The 19,506-nt window shown below is 40.4% G+C and overlaps 1 protein-coding gene across 1 annotated transcript in view; it reads right to left on the bottom strand.

The window, feature by feature from the left end:
* The window catches only part of RAP1A (RAP1A, member of RAS oncogene family), a 49,350-nt gene extending 34,580 nt beyond the window's left edge, over positions 1-14,770 (bottom strand). Inside the window, exons 1-2 of the mRNA XM_037499000.2 lie at positions 12,398-14,770; positions 9,258-9,351 (exon numbers count right to left, since the gene is read on the bottom strand). The gene's annotated coding sequence lies outside the window, so the exon portion shown is untranslated. The remainder of the gene's footprint in view (positions 1-9,257; positions 9,352-12,397) is intronic.
* Between the last annotated feature and the right edge of the window lie 4,736 nt (positions 14,771-19,506).

Genomic DNA, 19,506 nt, shown 5'->3' with positions numbered 1-19,506 from the left:
TGATTTTTGTCTAAAGCAACTAAAAATTAGTAGAAGCAACAAAGAATGAGAAATTTAAAATAAGCACTTTGCTAGAAATGTAAAAAGAGCATGAATATATCTCCTTTTGAAAGGAATACAAAGCTAGATAGCAGAGGTAGAATATGTCCAATATAGGGCCTCCCTGGTGGAGCAGGTGGCTGAGTGCAGTGCTGTGAAGCTGTCCACAGCCTCTGCCGTGTGGGTTCAATCCCGGCCGGCCTGGGAAATAGCCACATGGCACAGCAGACCTCTCCTGTCTCGCCCGCTGCTCCCCACAGCAGTGCATTTCAGCCAGTCTGCCTGTTCTGTTCTCTACTCTGTCTCTGGTGAATCCTCTCACCCTCCCGCACATCTGGCCTGTACCCCAGCTCTTGTATAAATAAATATTTTTTAAAAATATGTCCAATATAGTTCAATCAATAAACTAAAGATTAAAAGGCATATCTGACAGAAATGTGGTTCCATGTGTTCCCAGAAAGCTCAGCTCAACAACTTATCTGTTCACTTTGCAACTTTAGCGGTGCTTTTACAGTTGCAAATTACTGCCAAGCACTCAAAGTTCAAGCCTAAAAATCTCAATAATCTGCATTTGTTTCATCTAGTTAAAGTACAAATACACTTGTCTAGCCAAATTTAAACTGTGACATGTAATCTGAAAATATATACAGAGTATCTGCCTACTTAGTAACATTTTGTATTTCCAGTTTATAAATGTGTAATGCTATGAAGTTATAGTAATCAAAATCTATTATCAATTTCAGATAGGCAAAAAAGTAATGAAAAGGAAGAGAAAGACCAAAAAGAGATTCAAGCATATAAAATACTTCCAATTCTTAAAATGACACAGTAATTCCACCATAAATGGGGATTTATGACATAGGAAAACTAAAGAAAGATGAATGTCAAAAACAAAAAGGCAGAAAACAAAAGGCCCTTCAATAGAAAAATGAATAAATTACTGTACATCACTACAAAATATTGTCTTTAAAGATGATACAGATCTACAGGTGAACACGTTGATTTTCAATATACACCTGAAACTTACATAACGTTATAATGCAATCTTACTTCAATAAAAATTTTTAATGAGGTAGAATTATACATTGCAGCATGAAAAGATGACCAAAATACCTTAGGCCAAAAAGCAATTTGTCACAATTAAAAGTTCAGTCCATTCTTTTTTAAAACACAGAACACCTATATAAAACTGTTTGTCTTAGAATAAGGCAGCTTTATTTAGCATTTATAACTAAAAGATTGAAAACTATTGGGAATCATGTAAAGAAACGATGGCAACTTCACATAATGGAATACTATGTACTTAAATTACTTAGATATACTATTAAAATATTTTTCATGAAAAAATCTACATTTTTAAAGGGTAGTATGAAATATTATGAATGTGAGCTCATTTTTTAAGGAAAAAAAATATATATGCATTGAAAGCCACTGGGAAAGATATATACTGAAATGTTAACAGGCTGGGAGGTAAAATGAAGAGTTTTTAGTTTATTGCATACATCTTCAAAAGAATAATATCATCCTCAAGTAGTGAAAAGTAGTTCTTGAGGGATAAATTTATTTCTACTCTTTTAGTATATAAGGTGTGGATATATACAATATAAACAAATATATAGTATATCACTGGTCTTCAAATTTTATCAAGGGGACAATTGGGAAAAAATATCTAAAAAGACTGGGGAGGGAGGAATAATAACTATTAAAAAGTTGAAAGTTAAAACATATTGTCATTATTAAACATAAAATTTATTCCTGTACTCCCAAGCCTGAAAAATAAAAGACTCTCTTTTTACATATAATAGTAAAATAAAAATACACAAAGAAAGAGAGAAAAAGCCTTGCATCAGAATCATCTTGGGTCACCAGGAGAAGAATCAACAGACTCCTTGGCCCCACTGCAGAGCTAATAGTCAGTATTTCTATGGGTGGGGTAATGGGTTTCCTTAAACGAGGCACATTTACACCACTCTATAAAAATAAGAAATCCCAACAGATATATTTTAATTTGGTCTAAGAAAATTTTTCAATGATGCGATGAAGTGATAAAAGTAAAAGTAATGAGTCCCAAAATCTAGAAATCCTTTCTAACTTAAAGATACTAGAAGATTCAAATTTCTTCACAAACTGTCAAACAGACCTTCTTACTCATTCTCTACTGCGTACAAGATACTGTGAAGAATATGAAAGAAATAAATAATATTCATAAACTTTGCCACTAAAATAAACTCACTTTAGTTCAATCTGCAAAACTGAGCATTAACCACGGGTTTTCTCAGGGTACCATTACTCACAAAGAAACAGTTTTTAATTCTATGATCAAAGTTAAACAAGTAGGGAACAACAATCACTGCTGGGTAATAAAAACTGGGTGCTGTCAGTTATATTCATTTTTCCAGTTAATATACTTATTTGGCACAGGAGCCTGAGAGTATGCAGGTTTCAAAATTTTGCCTATACCAGATTACAAATGTCCCGTGTTAAATACTCTGGGCCTGAAATGCCAAACTACAAATGCCAAAATTTAATTTCTTGGAGACATCAATGCCATCTTTTAGAAATAGTGATAATAACAATAGCAATGATACTGAGTGATTTTTGTATGTCAGATATACTTGTTTAATTCTCACACTAAGTCTAACAAAGGAACTGTTCTTTTTCCATTTCACAAAGGAAAAAACTGGGAAGAGGTAAAGTAATACCTGCTAGGTACTAACTTTGACCAAGTGTTTTGCCTGAAACCACAAAAACATTTTCAAATGACCAAATGTTCAAAGTGAGATTTTTCATAACAATTATATAGGTGAGTTTAAATTCTGTAACTAAACAATTATCCATAAACCAGTACATAAATGGATGTGACTGAAGCAAACCCCAGTTAAAAGAATGAAACAAGTCTCCCATGTCGTGATATCAACAGTACAAATAAAAATGGCAACCTAGTTATGTTTATAGTTTTAAAGTACAGACTTCATCATCATATAAACCCATCTCAGGAATGCACTCTATCTATCAATTCATTTGTAAAGGATCTAACTCATTTTACGCTAGAAATTTTCATCTTTAAAATTATATTAATTTCATATTCTCTAAAGAATTCGTTTTAGAACCTTTATCTTCTGAGTAAATGAACATATAGAGAAAATAAAAGGTTTAAAGAGGAAAATAAAAATCACCTGTAATGCCAACTTCAAGATAACAAGTTCTATCCTTTTGGTGTTTCCTTTTAAGCCTATCTTCTACAAATGAATTGTCATTTTGCAAAAAAAAGAACTGAAATTATATAATGTTAAAGACTGACAATCTGCTTTTTCTCATTTAACAATAGGAGACTTTTCTAAAAACAGCACAAACAAATCCAACTACATGACTGATTTTCTAGAAATCCTTGGCTTGCTTGTAGGACTAAAATAGTTTTTATTCTGTTAAAATCTCATCTGGAGATGAAACGGTCCTTCATAGAGAGTTCTTTCTTGCAAGTATCTGAATGTTAAAAAAATCATTTAAAAATTTTATTGATTAATATTCTTTGTACTATTAAAAAACTTCACATGTCCATGTTAATACACAGAAGATGTTAAACACATAGCAATGAAAGTCAGGACTGCAAAAACAGATAAAAAATGTGACAATTCACTGTAGACACTAGCACAGCCCAGTACACTTGAAACTAAGCAGGAACAGCTAAGAACGACACAAAGCAATGATTCTTTTTATCCAGTGTCTAAGGCCTACTATTGCTTATATACACAGGCAAGCAGATGGTACTGAGTGGTGACACGATCTCAAGCTTGTTCTGTTGATGACAGTAGTTTCTGTCTAAAGCATAAAGGGAATAACAGAATGACTAAATCATCTAAAATCCTAAATCACCTAAAAAAACCATGCTGTCCATGGTTTCAACTGCAGATTTTGGTTGGTTTGTGAATTACAACGCTGTCACGTGCCAATGTAAAACTTGTGATAGCTGAGTACTAATTAAAAGTCATGAAACATTTATTTAAAATGCAAAGGTATTTTACAAATGTTTGTCCTGTGAAACTCAGTATTTAAAAATCACAAGAACTTTTTTTAAAAAGGAGTGTACTATTTGACCACATCTGAGTTACCGAAGTCTCAGGCTTACCTTTGAATGTAAAAGAAGCACCATCAAAATAATCTAACATTTGAAAATCTAAACATACAAATAAAGGTGGGCCTGAGACATAAGACCGACCTTGCAAATTCAGCTGCCCGTGGTTTTTAAGTTAATCTGATATTTCTAAATAAATTTTAAAATGTTTCATCCACCTCAATTTTTATATATACATATCTACAGAGCAAACTGCTATTTGTTCTTTATATAAACAATTTTCTGAAGCAAGAAAATTTCATACCAGGGTTGATGTAAGTAATTATTAAACTGATAATATGATCAAAATGAAGAATAGCAGGATACAATAGAAGAGCAGTCTAAAAGCTGTCACAGAAATCTTGGGGGGTGGGGGAGGTGGAGAAGACAAAACAAAGGGCACTTTGAGAATACCAAGAACAAAAGTATCTGTAGGGTTAGCTTTCATAAATCTGTCATATTATAACCTCAGTCTCAAACAACCCAAAGCAAATGGTAAAATATGTTCCTTCTTCACAAAAGCAACCTTCTTCCTATCTAGGTTTATTGGTACTTTCACCTCAAACCAACAAGACAGATCCTATACTTCAAGAAGCAGTGATACTGTCACAAAAGGTGAGATTCATCACATCCTCTCTGAAGGTCCCCATAAGCCACCAGATCTAACCCAAGGTGTTCTTTCTACCCATTCAACATCTTCAACATCAACTGATGTTCCCACAGTCTTCATTTCATCAACTTCATTTCTTGTGAAAATAAATTTCTTTTCCGCAATCCAGCAAGCAACTCCCTCGTGTATCCATTCCCCAAGGTCACATTCTGTATCAAAATCCTTTCCCTTTCTCATCCTGCCACTCAAAGTCTCTTTTATCCTCCCAATTCTCTACATCTACTCTCACCCCTTTGGCATCCATTCTTATAAGTAAGGTTCATTTAAAAAACTCTAAACTTAAACTCATTCACTTAATCATTCACTCACTCACTCAAGTTTGCATGCAAGCAAGGTACAGATATTTATTGGTCACCTGTTTTGTGCTTTGTACTGTGGTGGCTCTTCTGAAAGTTTGCTGTCAGTATTATCCTCTATAATTAGAGCTGTGTAACTCTCCACAATTAAACAATTTGAGTTTTGTCATCCGTAAAAAAATGGACAATGAAAATATGCATTTCACACATTTGTTGGGGAGATTAAATGGGATACAAGCACGAATATTTTATTTTACTAACGACCTGCAAATCAACACAATGAATGAGTTGTAGTAATTAGCGTCAAGGATTTGAGTCAATACAAGCGTTGGTTAAAGCAAAGACACACAGTATTTCACTAGTATAAATCCACAGAGAGCAAACATACAATTTTCACAAGTTTTTTTTAATAACAGTATAAATGATTTTCTGTAAACCCTTGAGAAAAACATAATCTATGTACTATAAATTTGAGATTTTCTTTGCTTAGTGTTCATACTGGTTACTCTACAGATCTGTTTTAAGCCAGTGTCATTACATTTCCAATTTATTTGTCCACAGAAGTGGGTAGTGGTATACTGTGTCTTGCCTTTGTATTTCTAAGAACAAAATTCAAATCCAAATCCATCACAGGCTTATGTGACTTGTGACTTGCTAACCTTATCAGTGTCTTCTCACCTTACTGTAACAGCCCTCTCAGACATGACTAGTAGCTTCCTATTTTAGGGTTTTTGCACCAAACTGGGTCCCCTGACTGGTTCACTCTTCTTGAAGATCATCACATAGTTGGATTTTGACCATTCAGGTCTCACATTCAGTGTCATCATCTCAATATCTAACTCTCTTCGTTCATCTATCACTTCATCTTATTATAGTTTCTTCATGGTATCCATGACCTCTGAAATTATCTTGCTCACTTACTTATTTACTCTTTCTTTCTAATACCACCACTCCCCATTGGTATAGAGTTCTATGACAGCAAGTCTTATTCACAGTTCTATCTCCAATTACTAGAACAGTAGCAGGCACCCAAACAATCACGCAATAATTATTTGTTGATGGACTACCCAAACTGTTTTAAGATTACTCTGGGGAAGGATTCTGACTTCTTAGTCAAGAATTTATATTGAGGGCCTCCCCCGGTGGCGCAGCGGTTGAGTGCTGGGTTGCGGGGCTGCCCACAGCCTCTGCAGCTCCTGTTTGATCCCCCGGCTGCCGGGAGAGGGTCCCACGTGGCTCGCAGACCTCTCCTGCTGCCCGCTGCTCCCCTCAGCAGTGTACTTCGTCAGTCTGCCTGTTCTGCTCTCTGCTCTGGCTCTGGAGAGTTCTCTCACCCTCCCGTGCCTCTGACTGTACCCAGTGCTTGTATGAATAAATAAATCTTAAAAAAAAAATAAAGCAAAACAAAATAATTAAGAAAAAAAAGAATTTATATTGAGCATTCAAAATCCCTAATTTAAAAAAGGAATTTTTAAAAAAGTTCTTTGGATATCCTATTCAAACAGGCTTTATTTCCTTTCATTTCAATTCTTTGGGATAGAAGACTGTAAGTCTATTCAAGTTTCACACTTCATGCCATCTCATACAAAAACTGAATGAATTTTCTTCTTAATTTAGTTTTATTGAGGTATAACTGACATAAAATTATAAATTTTCTTGTAATAGTATACCATGAGTTGCTATACTTATTTTTTTGCCAAGATGCAAGCAGGCTCTAAAAATGTAAGACATACCGACACGAAAGCCATAACCGCCGCCACAGTAACAGAGTGACCCAAACCAAAAAGATCCTGTTCTGAGATACAGGTTGTGATCAGTCTTTAAGAATGACTAGTTCTGACTTCTGCTGACAGACAGAAATATCTTCAATTCAAAATATACTCATCAGGAATCTTAGTTTGTGACATTAAATCATTGCAGTTAACCAAGTATCAATCAGCTGGAATGGATGGGCTTTTGCAATTCCACATATAAAAACACAATATTTATAAAATCTAACACACACATACAATACCCGATGTAATACGCTATAAATGCTTATTAATTTAAAAATGTTTTCAAGGACTCTTAAAGAGCAGAGATTTGAATAAAAATAGCTAAATAATGACATTATTTCTGAGTTTAGAAAAAACTTGAAAACTGAAAGAAGCATTAAGATATGACAACTCATTGGCTAAGAACACGTAAATACCTTGAAAGAATCACAAGCCTGTGGTGTTTTTTGTTTTTTTTAATTGAAGGTTGCTTTTCTCCAATGATAATACTAAAAAAAGACAGTAAGCAGATAGTTCACTGCTCAGGTGAGTTTACTCATCAGTCAAAGGACAGAATATCAATCTTCTGGTGAACTTGCTTCCATCTTATTCAGTCAGCCAAGCAGAAAGTACAACTGAGTAGAACTAGAGCCAAGTACTAGAATGAATGTGAATGACATTATTCATTTTCCTTTTAATTAAGAAATTAAGGGGGAAAGAAGGACAGAAGTACTAACGTAGTACTTTTTCAAAAGATCATACAGTCTATTTCCTACATTACCTTGCTCCATATTTCACTATCCTCTATATTAACAATCATGAAGTTCACGCTTCACTCTTCACATTTGCTCACAGAAGTGACAGAAGTCCAACAACATTCATGAACAGTGAAAAAACTACATGCAAAATAATTTCACAATAATACTTTCAAAAATACAATGTCTACTAGTAAGAATTCCCAGTAAACTAAGAACTCAAAATATTAAATATGAAAGATTTCTGCAAACTATGTATGTCAAAGAAATAGCAGAAGCACATGCTTTGCACAGATGAAATAACAGTAATCTTTTACCACTCAATTTTCAAAAAGAGGTAGTGACAAACAGAGTGTACTGAGTCTACCTTTTCTCAGAGTTTGCCTAACTCATGTAGACTAGCTCTTAAACTGAGACTCTTTCATTTGAATTTCATCTAGATACACCAGGAGATCCAGAGATCTTCCTTACAGTGACTCCCAACAAGTCCCCCTAAAGCCTTTCCTTGTTTTCCATGAAATCTTCAGATCTTGCCTTACCTTTGTTATTAAACCAGGCTCTTTGTCTTCAGTCTCCTACTTCCTTGACTCATTCTGTATTCTGTAGCTGGATTCATCTTCCAGAAGACAAATACTCTGATAGGGTCATTTCCCTCATATCAAAACTTCCTGTACTCCTAAATAAAGTCTACACTTCTCAACCTAGTTTTCAAAGTCTTCCAAAGTTGAGCCACAAACAGTACTTATGGTCTTATCGCCATATTTCCCAATGACACAGCCTAGATTTCTATTAAGTCATTCTCTTGTCTCTGACATGTCCTTAACTTTTGATCTTAACTCCTCCCTCCCCACCATGAGGAATGTCCACCACTCCCCTCCAGCTGCCCTGGCTTGAGGCCCTTTCGCATCTCTGCGTTTACTCATGTAAACAAGGACACACAAATGATATTTCTTACCCCACCCTCCAAAACTGGCAAAAACATTTTTTTAACAATAGCTTTTATTAAATACCTACTATGTGCCAAGCAGTCTTTACACATTATTTCTAATCCTCTCAACAATCTTGAAAGTATGAGGTATTACTACTTCTTTTAAAGACGAGAGAGCCAAAGCTCAGAAACATCAAATCATATATTTAATAAGTTACCTCAAATTATACATTCAGTAAGTCGCCTTACACGATGTACTTAGTAAGCGGCAGAGCAAGGATTGGAGCCCAGGCTGCCTAACGCCAGTGTCTTTGCACTAAAACTAAGTGTTGCTGTTTTTTTCCCCAGTCTGAACTATGTGACTACCCCATCTTGCCTATTTGAAATAATTTAATTTTACTTAATATTTTTACTTGCTACACAGTATAAGTTTTCTCATGTTTGTCATTTTCATAAAAGGAGACCATTAAAGTACTATTTCTTTCCAATAAAAGAACAGTGCTCAAATTGTATCTTCAAGGAGTATCTTTTTGTAACTTTACCTAAAATATTTTCTAAGAAATTCATTCCAACCAACTTTTTCAACAAGTCACTAATCATATACTCTGATGGCTTTACAAATTATTAATAATATAAGGAATTTGCAATTACCACCCAAGATTGGTAACATATCTATCAAATTGGCAAAGATTGTAAAAACTGACCTACTCAATGCCATTGAAGGTGCAGTGAGACACACACTCTTATACACAGGGTAACCACCCTCTGATCCAGTTATCCCACTTCTGGGAATCTATCCTAAAGGAAGAAAAAAAAAAAAAAAAAACACAGAGATGCAATCAAAGATAAATGTACAAAAATGTTTGCCCCAGTGTTACTTAAAATAGTAATATTATAAAGAATCAACTTAAAAGTTCAACACTAGGAGACGAACATCCTGTTCAGAGAGGAAAAGGAACAAGACAGCCCATATAAGTTTAATTCCATTTATTTAAATAAAAATATCTGTACATGCAAGAAAACAACAAAAAAAAAGTACATTCAAATGCTAATGGCCATTATCTCTGGGTGATAGGTGTATGGGTCATTTTTAATTCCACATTTAGCTATGTTATTTTCAAAATTTGCCACAATGGAACATGAATTACTTTAAACAAGAAAAAAATGTTTAAAGTAGTTGTAAAAATGAAAATGATCCTGAACCTAATAAGGGCATTACTACTTAGAATAGAAATTACATTTCCAAGTGCAAGGAAACATCAAGCTTGTTTTCTTTCCAATTTCTTTAGCACTCACATTTACTGTTTATACATAATAGTAAATGTTCAGTTGATCCAACTCAAAACATGCAAAATGGAAAAACTGAAAAACTATCCACTTTTTGTGATTTAACTAAATTTAATGTTGTTGCCTTATAAGCACATCATAATCAGATCTAGAAGGGGGAGGAAATTAAGCTGACAACCTACTAATATGCACTAAAAATGCACACTGATGCATTTTGTTTACACGCACAATTTTTTTTAACTTTAGAGGCACAGGATGATTTTAATCAATGTAGAAAAGAATACTAAGCTGACCTCCAAATATCTTCTTATAGTAAACATGGCATAAAAAGAAAAATTTAATAAATAAAACTGCTAACTAAACCAGGAAAAAAACTGCCCTACTATGTGGCATATATGCAGAAAAGCAATTTATACTTACACACTTACACATACACACACACACACACACACACACGTTTTGGAACTGAAGTATAATAGGCAGTAGAACAAACAACTTTTATTTTACTACATTTTAAACTGGGAAATCATCATGCTCTAATACTAAAAGGCTGGTGGAAAATAAGATCACAGAAATAGTTACTGGGTGACTAAGGAAAAACTTAAAATATAGATTTTACTTAGAGAATGAATATCATTCTATTTTTACTATACATAAAAATGCAACATTTATAAAGATATGTCAGGTTCTGGCAAGCAAAATAAATTACTAAACTATAAATTCCTTGAGGTAGAAACTACAGTTTTGTATCTCAGTTTCTATCAAGGAACCTAATATTGGGTCACTTAAACATCTGCCCAATGACTAAATCCAAAATCTACTAATGAATTATATGACTTTTTCATAAGTATACAGTGACACTTAAAAGGTAGTTCAAAAAACATCAAAATTTGGGCAGGTTGCTGAAAACTACATGAAGTCCAAAGATCAGTGTAAATTTCAACTGCTAAAATAATTAAGTTATGATTGCTTGCTTAATGTTCTATAATACAGCCAACTCGCCTACAACAGAATGATCCTATTTATAAATGAATTTAAAAATATCACTGAAAATACAGTGAGTGAACTTACTCTCCTGATTACACATCTGAGAGATCTGAAATGTTTAGTTTACAATAAGAGAATTTCCTACTACTAACTTAGAATCTTACAAGCTGCCTTTGGGATTTGTCCAAGGAAACAGTTGTATCCAGTTTTTTGTGTCTCCAGCTTTACACTTTTATCACTGGAAACTAAATCAACAGTTTTATCCTGAGCAAAATTATTTTTTTACAACCAGTGAGTATAACATGGCAGTGCAAACAACCATGAACGTTATAGTGTACATACTAAATCAGTAAAGTATACTTTGTGAGTTCAAAGTAAGATAGTTTAAGCTTTAGTTAATCCGTTTTTCTATATGCACAATTCAGTACGTTGCTATTTTTATGAAATATGATCTGATTTAATTATATTCCAAAACTAAACATAGGATAACATATTTAATTTCAAATGTGAACCACTTTCTATCAATGTAAATTAAATAGGCTACAGGTAGGAAACTTATTTCTTATCTGGGAAAACTGGATATGCAAAGCAATTTTTTCCAGATAAATCTAACTTAAATCTATACAGCTTAAATAAGTAAGTCATTAGGAGCTTAAAGAAGGCATTAACTTGGCTAATGATTGGCTCATCTGCTAGAATATATTTAGTCTTCTGTGTATATATTTTTGAAAATTATAGTAAAAGGATTATTTTTAGAACACTTATAAAAGTACACTAGTTCTTGTTTCAACTCCACATTAATCCTCACACACAATTTCCTTTTTTTATCAGTGTATATGTGTACCTTCTTCCTCTAAAAGGCCTATTTTTAAGCGGAAATGAGAGCATGGCATAGTTCTCCGTTGAACTGCTCTGTTGATCAGAACACCATGATAAGCGAAGCTTTTAAGTTCAATACTCATCTGGATCATTTAACTTTGAAACAATCTGCCCTCTTAACCAGTCATCTCAAAGCTGTGTGCCAAGGGAATTGGAGGGAGTGTGTTGCTCAGTGCAAACCCATAAAAACGTATTACAAAAATTCAGCATGTGAAAAGGCTAATACCTCTGTATATGGAAGATCAAAAAAGTACATAAAAGCTGCTTGTACTCTCCAAATTTCAAGCACAAAAAAGGGAAATTGTAGCTATCTCTGCTTCCTATGAAAACAAGTATTTTTATGTTTAACACTAATCATTTCCATAAGATGTGAATGAGGCCTTAAGTCATAAACTATATGATATGACATCAGAATGAGCAGAAAATACTTGAAAATATGCCACCACAACTTTCTAAACTGCTGAATTTAATTTAAAAAGGTACATCAGGTGAAAGAAGTTTATGTTTGCAATTCTAAACTTGCCACAACATTAAGATATGAAAACTCCAGTTATTTTTACATCTAAATATGAGTTATCAAATATTTAAAATAAGAGAATTTTAAGTTCAATGAACATTTGCTGGACTCCTAACCTGTGTCAGACATGGTGTTAGGTGCTTGTAGGTAACTCAATTAGTTTAACCCCCTCACCTTATGGATGTCGGAGTTCCAGTTCAGGCCAAATTAAGTCACCCAGATTTGAGGGGCAGAAATGCTGAGCAACGCCCTCACAGTGGTATGAATTTCTATCAAAACAGACTGGTATCATTCTCCCATATAAGCCACAAAATTTCAAAGATCCAATGCTGACCTTATTTAACAGAAACAATAGTCTCTGTGTTTTGAATAACTATAAAGAATTACAACAATTTAAAAATTCAACTCTGAGAGTCCTCAACTAAGTACTAGTTGCATAATTTACTGCGAAGTACAAAACATGGGGCTGTCACAGTTGTAGGATTCTAAAGACATACATAACAAATTAAATACAGATACCAATTTAAAAAATCCCTTTGTAAGAAAAAAGAATTATCAGTACAAAAAACAAAAACCAAACCAGAGGCTTGAGTACAAACCTATTTTATAGAAAAGTTCACCAACTATATGCAAACCAAGTTCATGGGTAACAGTAACACTGGTAAGGTCTGGAGATTTTTAACTATTAGACTACAACCACAACAGAATGTGCATCCTTAAGGGCAGAGGCCCTGTCTAATGCATCTCTGTCCCCCTGTTGCTAACACATGACTCTATGGTCAAGCTATTGGAAAATTTGATCTAACAATCTAAAAGATAACTTAATTTTAAGTATAAATAATAATACTCAATGCGAGTGACACTGCCATGACACTTAAAATCAGTAACTGTCCTTGTCTCTGTAACACAACTTCTTTGAAGAAAATCATAGCTACATCAAGAAGACAAGTCTATCCATACACTGATTAAATACATATTCCTTCTAAAAATCAGCCCCAAGAAAATATTTCGAAGGGGGAAAAATGTTGCATACACGGAAATGTTCAATTTTCACTGTTGTTTTATTAGGGGGAGAAAGGAAACTACCTATATGCCCACCAGCATAGTAGAAAAGGCAGGTGGACTATTTTAAATTACAGAGGGAGACTGCAATGAAGAGGAACCTCCTGATTGGTCTTCCAGCTTCCACTCTTGCTCCAACAGTAGCCACAATGATCCTCACAAACTTGAGCAGAACAGGTCTCTCTTCTACGCAAAACTCTCCAATGGCTCCCCATCTTATTCAAAGGAAAACAAATCCACAGTCCTTACTATGGCCGACAAGGCCTGATAGCAGCCCCAGTTACTTCTCTAACCTCAAGTTATCTCACTGTCCCTCCTGCTTTCTGTCTCCAAGTTTTTCTCAGAGGGGCCAAGTATACTGAGGAGGTCTTCACACTTGGGGTGCTCTCTGCCTGTAACCTTCTTCCCCAAGAGAGGGCACATCTTTCCTTTTCTTCAGGTCTCCAGTCTCAAGTTTTTCCTGACTACCCTTCAGGGAATAGCTCTTATCATCTGACATATTCGGTATTTTACCTGGTTATGGTCCATCTCTCCTGATTAGAACATAAATTCTATGGCAGCAAGGGCCTGGTTTTATTTACAGACTATGCCTTCAAAAAGTACTTGTTAAATAATGAATGGTGATACAATAACTATTCGCTTCATGAAAAGCCAAGCATATAAACATACTAGGAAGAGAACAAGAAAAATCAAGTCTGATTCGTGAACATTTTCAAGTACCTATCACATTGCTAAGGAGGAATGTGCACAATAAAAATCACCTATCAGTCACGATTATGATTTTCAGTTGTCAAAAAATTGACTGATCATCTTTACTTCTTGGAAGCCATCCGCGTATTAGTTTAAAACTGACCGACAATGAGAACTTTCCCCCAGAAAATTGTTGTAACAGTTCTTTTTCAATCTTGTTCCTCAAACCCCAAAGTTTATTGTGTAAGTGCAGACACTCATTCCTGCGGCTACACAGGCGAACAAATGTTCCCGAGCCATTTTAACAAGGAACTGAATAATGCTCAGGGGTTCCGGTTCACTTTTGGGATTGGACTTCACGATCAGCTTCGGAGGGTCTCTGGAACGGAATGCAACACTTTGTGCACAAATCACAGTGACATTTTCTCGAGAGACCGTCTACACACTGCAGCATATTCCCAAAGGTGACAGTGGCCTAGAAAAGGTTAAGAAGCGCTCCTTTACAAACTGAAAGTGAAATGCAACAGCCTAACAGCAGCTGCATCGCAAAAGGATGGAAGCCACAGCATCCTCACACACTTTTGCAATCATTCAACCCACACCAAGTGCCTCCCCGACCGCGTGCGGCGCCTCAAGATCCCCAAAACTCTTCAGCAGCCAGACCGTGAGGTGACATGTGACTCCAGCCAGACTCACTGCCACACCAGACCAAAAGAGAACTTAACCAAAAAAAAACCACAAATATTATTTCCAAACAACAAAAAAGTGCTGCAGAAAATCCTAAAGACAGAAAGGCACGGGGGGGGGGGGCTGATTTCACGCTTACTCGAGGCCGGGAGATCGCGGGGATCTGAGGGAAAAGCCCTCGCGCGGGCTGCCCACCCCCACACGCTGACAGGAAACCCAAAGAAAGTTTCCAAATCCTGTTTCCAGCAGCATCCCTGTGAGCCCGGGCGCCCTTCAGCACGAGTTAAAGCCGAGAGCTGAAACTCTGCTGCTAAGATAAAAAAATAAAAAGCAGCAGCGGCGGAGCCGTCACCTCAGGCCGGGAGCGGCCCCGCCGGCCACCTGTGCGCGGGCCCCGCGGCCTCCCGCCCGCCCGCCCGCCCGCCCCGGCAGGGACCGGCCGAGCCGCCCAAGGGGACCCCGCGGCTCCTCGACGCCGGCGCCTCTTCCCGGGGGCCGCGGGGTCCCCCCGGCCCTGCCCCCGGCGCGCGGGGCGCCTCGCTTCTGGGCGGACGCGCCCCGCGGTCCCCGCAGCGCCCCGCGGGGAGGGGCTCCCGCGCCGCAGCGTTCGGGGCGCAGCCGCCCGGAGAAGGGGCGCCCCGGGCGAGCCCCCCGCCGGCCGCGGCCGACGCGGAGAGGCGGGAAAGGCTGAGGGGCGGGGAGGGCGCGGGACGCCGGCCGGGCGCGGGGGCGGCCCGCGAGCCCCGCGCCTGACAGGGGCGGACGCCGAGGGGACGGCGCCCCCGGGACGGGCCCCGCGAGGCGACGGGCGGGCCGGCCGGCGGGGGGCGGGGGGCGGCGGCGGCTTCCGCCTCTTCCCTCAGGGCCGCGGCGCCGTCCGGGGCCGGAGCGCCGGGGCCGCGGCCCCGCGGGCGCGGCGGGGGACACAATGTCCTCTTTCTCTCGCGCCGCGGGCCTCCCGCCGCCCGCAGGCCCGGCCCGGCCGCCCGGCTCGCCCCGCGGGCGCGGCTGCCCCGGCGGCGACGGCCCGGCCTCCCGCGCGCGGCCCCTCCCGCGGCCGGACCCCGGCGCCGCCCGGCTCTGAGGCGCGCGGAGGAGGACGGGGAGCGACGGCCCGACCCGACCCGACCCGACCCGCGCCCCGCGCGCCTCCGCCGCGCCCGGCGGACCCGCGCCCCCCGCTCCCTCGGGGCCGCTCGCGCTCCCCGCCCCTCACTCACCCCCGGGTCCGGCGCCTCCTCCTCCTCCTCCTCCTCCTCCTCCTCCTCCCTCCTCGCGGCCGCGGCTCCGGCTCCGGCTCTGCGCGGCGACGGCGGCGGCGGCGGCGGCGGCCTCGGGAGCGGCGGCGGCGGCGGCGGCGGCGGCGCCTCGGGAACGCGCACGCACGCAGCACGCAGCACGCAGGCCCCGCCCCCTCGCCCCTCCCCGCCCCTCCGAGTGGGCGACGCGAGGCTTCGGCCCCGCCTTTCCCGCGCGCTCCTGAGTCGGCTTAAAGGAGCCGGGCGGGGAGGGGGTGGGGCAGCTGGGGAGGGGGGCGAGACGCGGGAGGGGTGGGGAGTCAGTCGCTTTGCGGTGGGCGGCAGGGGTGCGGGGGTGTATAGGGCGAGGGGGTGGGAGTCGTTAAGCCGGAAATAAGAGCAGGAAGTGTCGGAAGAGGCAGGTGGAGGAAATGCAGCAGGCGACCAGGACTAATTGAGCACCTACTAGGTGCCAGGTGCTGTTTTAGGAGCAAGGCCTAAAAGCTTTGGCAGACAAAGCCCTCTTCGGGTTTGCGTTTTAGTAGGGTGGAGGAGAGGAGACAGTCAACAAAGAAGTAAGCAAAATTTTCAGGTAGTGTAAGTTAAGTTAAAGAAAAAGCCAGAATTGCACCGGTGGCTATAGATGGCCAGATAGTACCCCTCAGAGGAAGCCTTTGAGCGCATGCAGGTATGATGTCAAGAAATGAGACTAGCAAACGACTGGGGTGGGGTAGGAGCTGCTGGTGGCAGGGACAACCCTTCCAAGATGAAAGAATAGCAACTATAAGCTGGAGGGGGTTTGGGGGGAGGTGGTGGAGGGTGGAGAATACACCTGGCAGGTTGCAGGAACGGCAAAGGCCAGTGTGGTTGAGCAGTCAGCTGGCCAGAGGGTAGTAGTAGTAGGCTGAGGGAGGAGGGGATCTCTATGGAGCCTTATGGGCTGGTAAAAATGGCAACAGAAAGGGAAGGTGATTCACATTTTGAAAAGTTACTTTTGCTGGTAGCCCGTGTAAAATACACAGAGGGAAGCACAGATGCCCTCAGGAAGACCAGTCCGGAGGCATTATGCTAGTTTGGACTGGGAGGGCAGCAGAGAAAGGGCTATTCATATACATTTTGAACTGGAATGGATTTAGTAGAGAGGTTGTGAAGGAAAAAAAAGTGCGTGATGTGTAGATTCTGGGCCTGAAGAATGGTGGTTTCTGTTTTGTACATTCTACAGAACGTGCCTGTTAAATATCCCACTGGAAATGCTGAATAAATAATTTTACATGTGAATTTGAAGATAGAAATTTGGGACTCATCGGCACATAGATGCATTTTAAGCCTTAGCTCTACATAAAATCTCTTAAGGAGGAGAGTCACTAGCTGGAGGTCAGGGCTAAAAGGAATTTGAACACTTGGCAATTAAGTAGAAAAGGAGGAGGTACCAGTCAGGAGCAACACCAGGAGAGGGTGGAGTCTTGGAAGATAAGAGAATTTTATCGGGAAGGAGGGAGTGATCAGTCTTATCAAATACTGCTGAAATAAATAAGAAGAGGATTGAGAGTTTGAACACTGGATTTGACCTGATGAAGGTGGCTAATGTCCCTAATAAAAGAAGTTTCCATGAAGTCTTAGGGGTGAAAGTCTGGCTGCGGTGTGTTAAAAAAGAGAATGGGAGGTGAGGAAGACCCTGTTTATACCAAAATCCAAACTGCTCTTGAACTTTACTGTGAAGAGCAAGTGACAAACAGGCAGTAGCCACAGAAATACTTGGGACTTATGGGAGAGTATTTTAGGATGGGTAATGTTTCCTCCTGTTAGTATACTGGAATGTTCCTTTAGAGAGGAAAAGGTGATGGGGCTGAAGATAAGAGGTGAAGAGCAGAGAAAGGCTGTCCTTAGTAGGTGAGAAGCAATGGGACCTCGCTTGGTAATGAAGGGATTGGATAGGAGCACAGGCCCTATGTTCGCACACTGTTTTTGGAGAGAAGGCAAAGACTATGGCTGCAAATGCAGGTCAGTCAGGCAGTACCTTTGGTGGTAGCTTGCTCAAGCCATTGTTGAGCAGAAGGGGGCAGGTGGGAGTCAAAATCCAGCCCTTGTTCTGCCAGCCCAGCTATGTGCCCTGGTGGCTGTCCTAGTATTATTGCTAAGATTAAAAACTATGCCCCCATCCCTTGCCCAGCAGGCAAGTTTGGGAGATGTGAATAGATAAAAGAAATAGATACAGTTGCTATGGGAACCAAGGTAGACCATCAACTTGACTATGAGTGCTGATGCAGGGCCAGGTCAAAGGTCCACACCCAAGACCCGCGGTCCCAGCAGTAACAGGTTATAAAAGAGAACCTTAAACCCTCCTTCCCATATGGACAACTTCTCCTGACTCCTCCTCTGCAACTCTCAGCATTGTTTTCAATAAATCCGCCTTTCCTGTTCTCCATTCTGCCTCTAGTCAATACTTTCACCGACCCTGCCCACAACCTCACCCTGATTCTCCCTACCGCCGTGGCATCACATCAGCCTAGAAGAAGGGGTACCTTCCCTAATTGATCTACCCGAAGAGGTGGTACCTTTTAACTCTCTAGTACACATATGCACACACTTGCACGTGCACGCGTGCACACGCACACACACACACACACGCATTGCACCTTTTCCCAATATGCAGCGAGTACTGATGTGCTGGTTGCATCACTGGGTTTGATGAGATCAATTTAGATTATTTTTCTTTCCTCTGTGCAATGAAAAGCTGTATGGGTGGGGGGAGCTATTGGTATTCAAGGAGACAGGAGAAGGTGAGAAAGAATCTCCTTGAAGACTGGAAGAATTATTAGAGAAAGGTATGGATAGCACTGAGGGCCCACTTGAGTTGGAGGTCCATATTTCAAGTGAGACCACTCAGCAAGGTTGTATTTTCTCTCCAGCCACCTTACATTGCTTGGGGCTGGAGGAGAGTTGGATTTGACCAGGGCTGGGTTTGCTGATGAAAGTCAGGGGTGGGGGGAGGGGAGATGACTATATGCCAGGAAGTGGTTTTGTTGCTAAACCTTGGGATCTAAACTGGGGGGTGGGTAGGGGGAGTGGGGGGCGGGTAGGGAAGAGAGGGCAAGTAAGAAAAGTGGCAGGGTCAATGGTTTATGGTTTTGTGTCCCAGTGGGAAGTAACAGTTGAAGAGGAAGCTATCAAATAAGTGACAAAGGGACTTTCCAAGGATCAAGCCTGGGAAGTTTGAGGGAGGGAGGGGCAGGGAAGGTTATCTCAAGATAGACCAGAGGTAATCAATACCTGACCTTGACGGAGACAGGGAGGAGAAGGCAGGTGGAAGAGACTTGTATAGGAATGATCTGTACCTGTCTGTCCAGCAGAGGAGCCTGACCCACATGTGGCTATTTAAATCTAAACTACAATTCATTAAAATTAAGTACGATTGAAAATCTAGCTCCTTGGGCATATTAGCCACATTTCAAGTACTTGGTAGTCACATGTGGGTTCAGGCAGGTGCTGTGCAGCTAAGGAAACAGCAAAGACTTGAGGCCCCAGCCACTCCCTCTACCCCAGTATGGGTAGTGAAGGAGAAAGTAGGACACCTAGATCCTGCCAGGGCCCCTTTACAAGTCGGGA

This window comes from Talpa occidentalis, unplaced genomic scaffold, assembly GCF_014898055.3.
Source record: "Talpa occidentalis isolate TD23 unplaced genomic scaffold, MPIMG_talOcc4v2.1 talOcc4.9, whole genome shotgun sequence".
NCBI classification, from domain to species: domain Eukaryota; kingdom Metazoa; phylum Chordata; class Mammalia; order Eulipotyphla; family Talpidae; genus Talpa; species Talpa occidentalis.
This window is presented reverse-complemented; position numbering and strand designations above follow the sequence as displayed.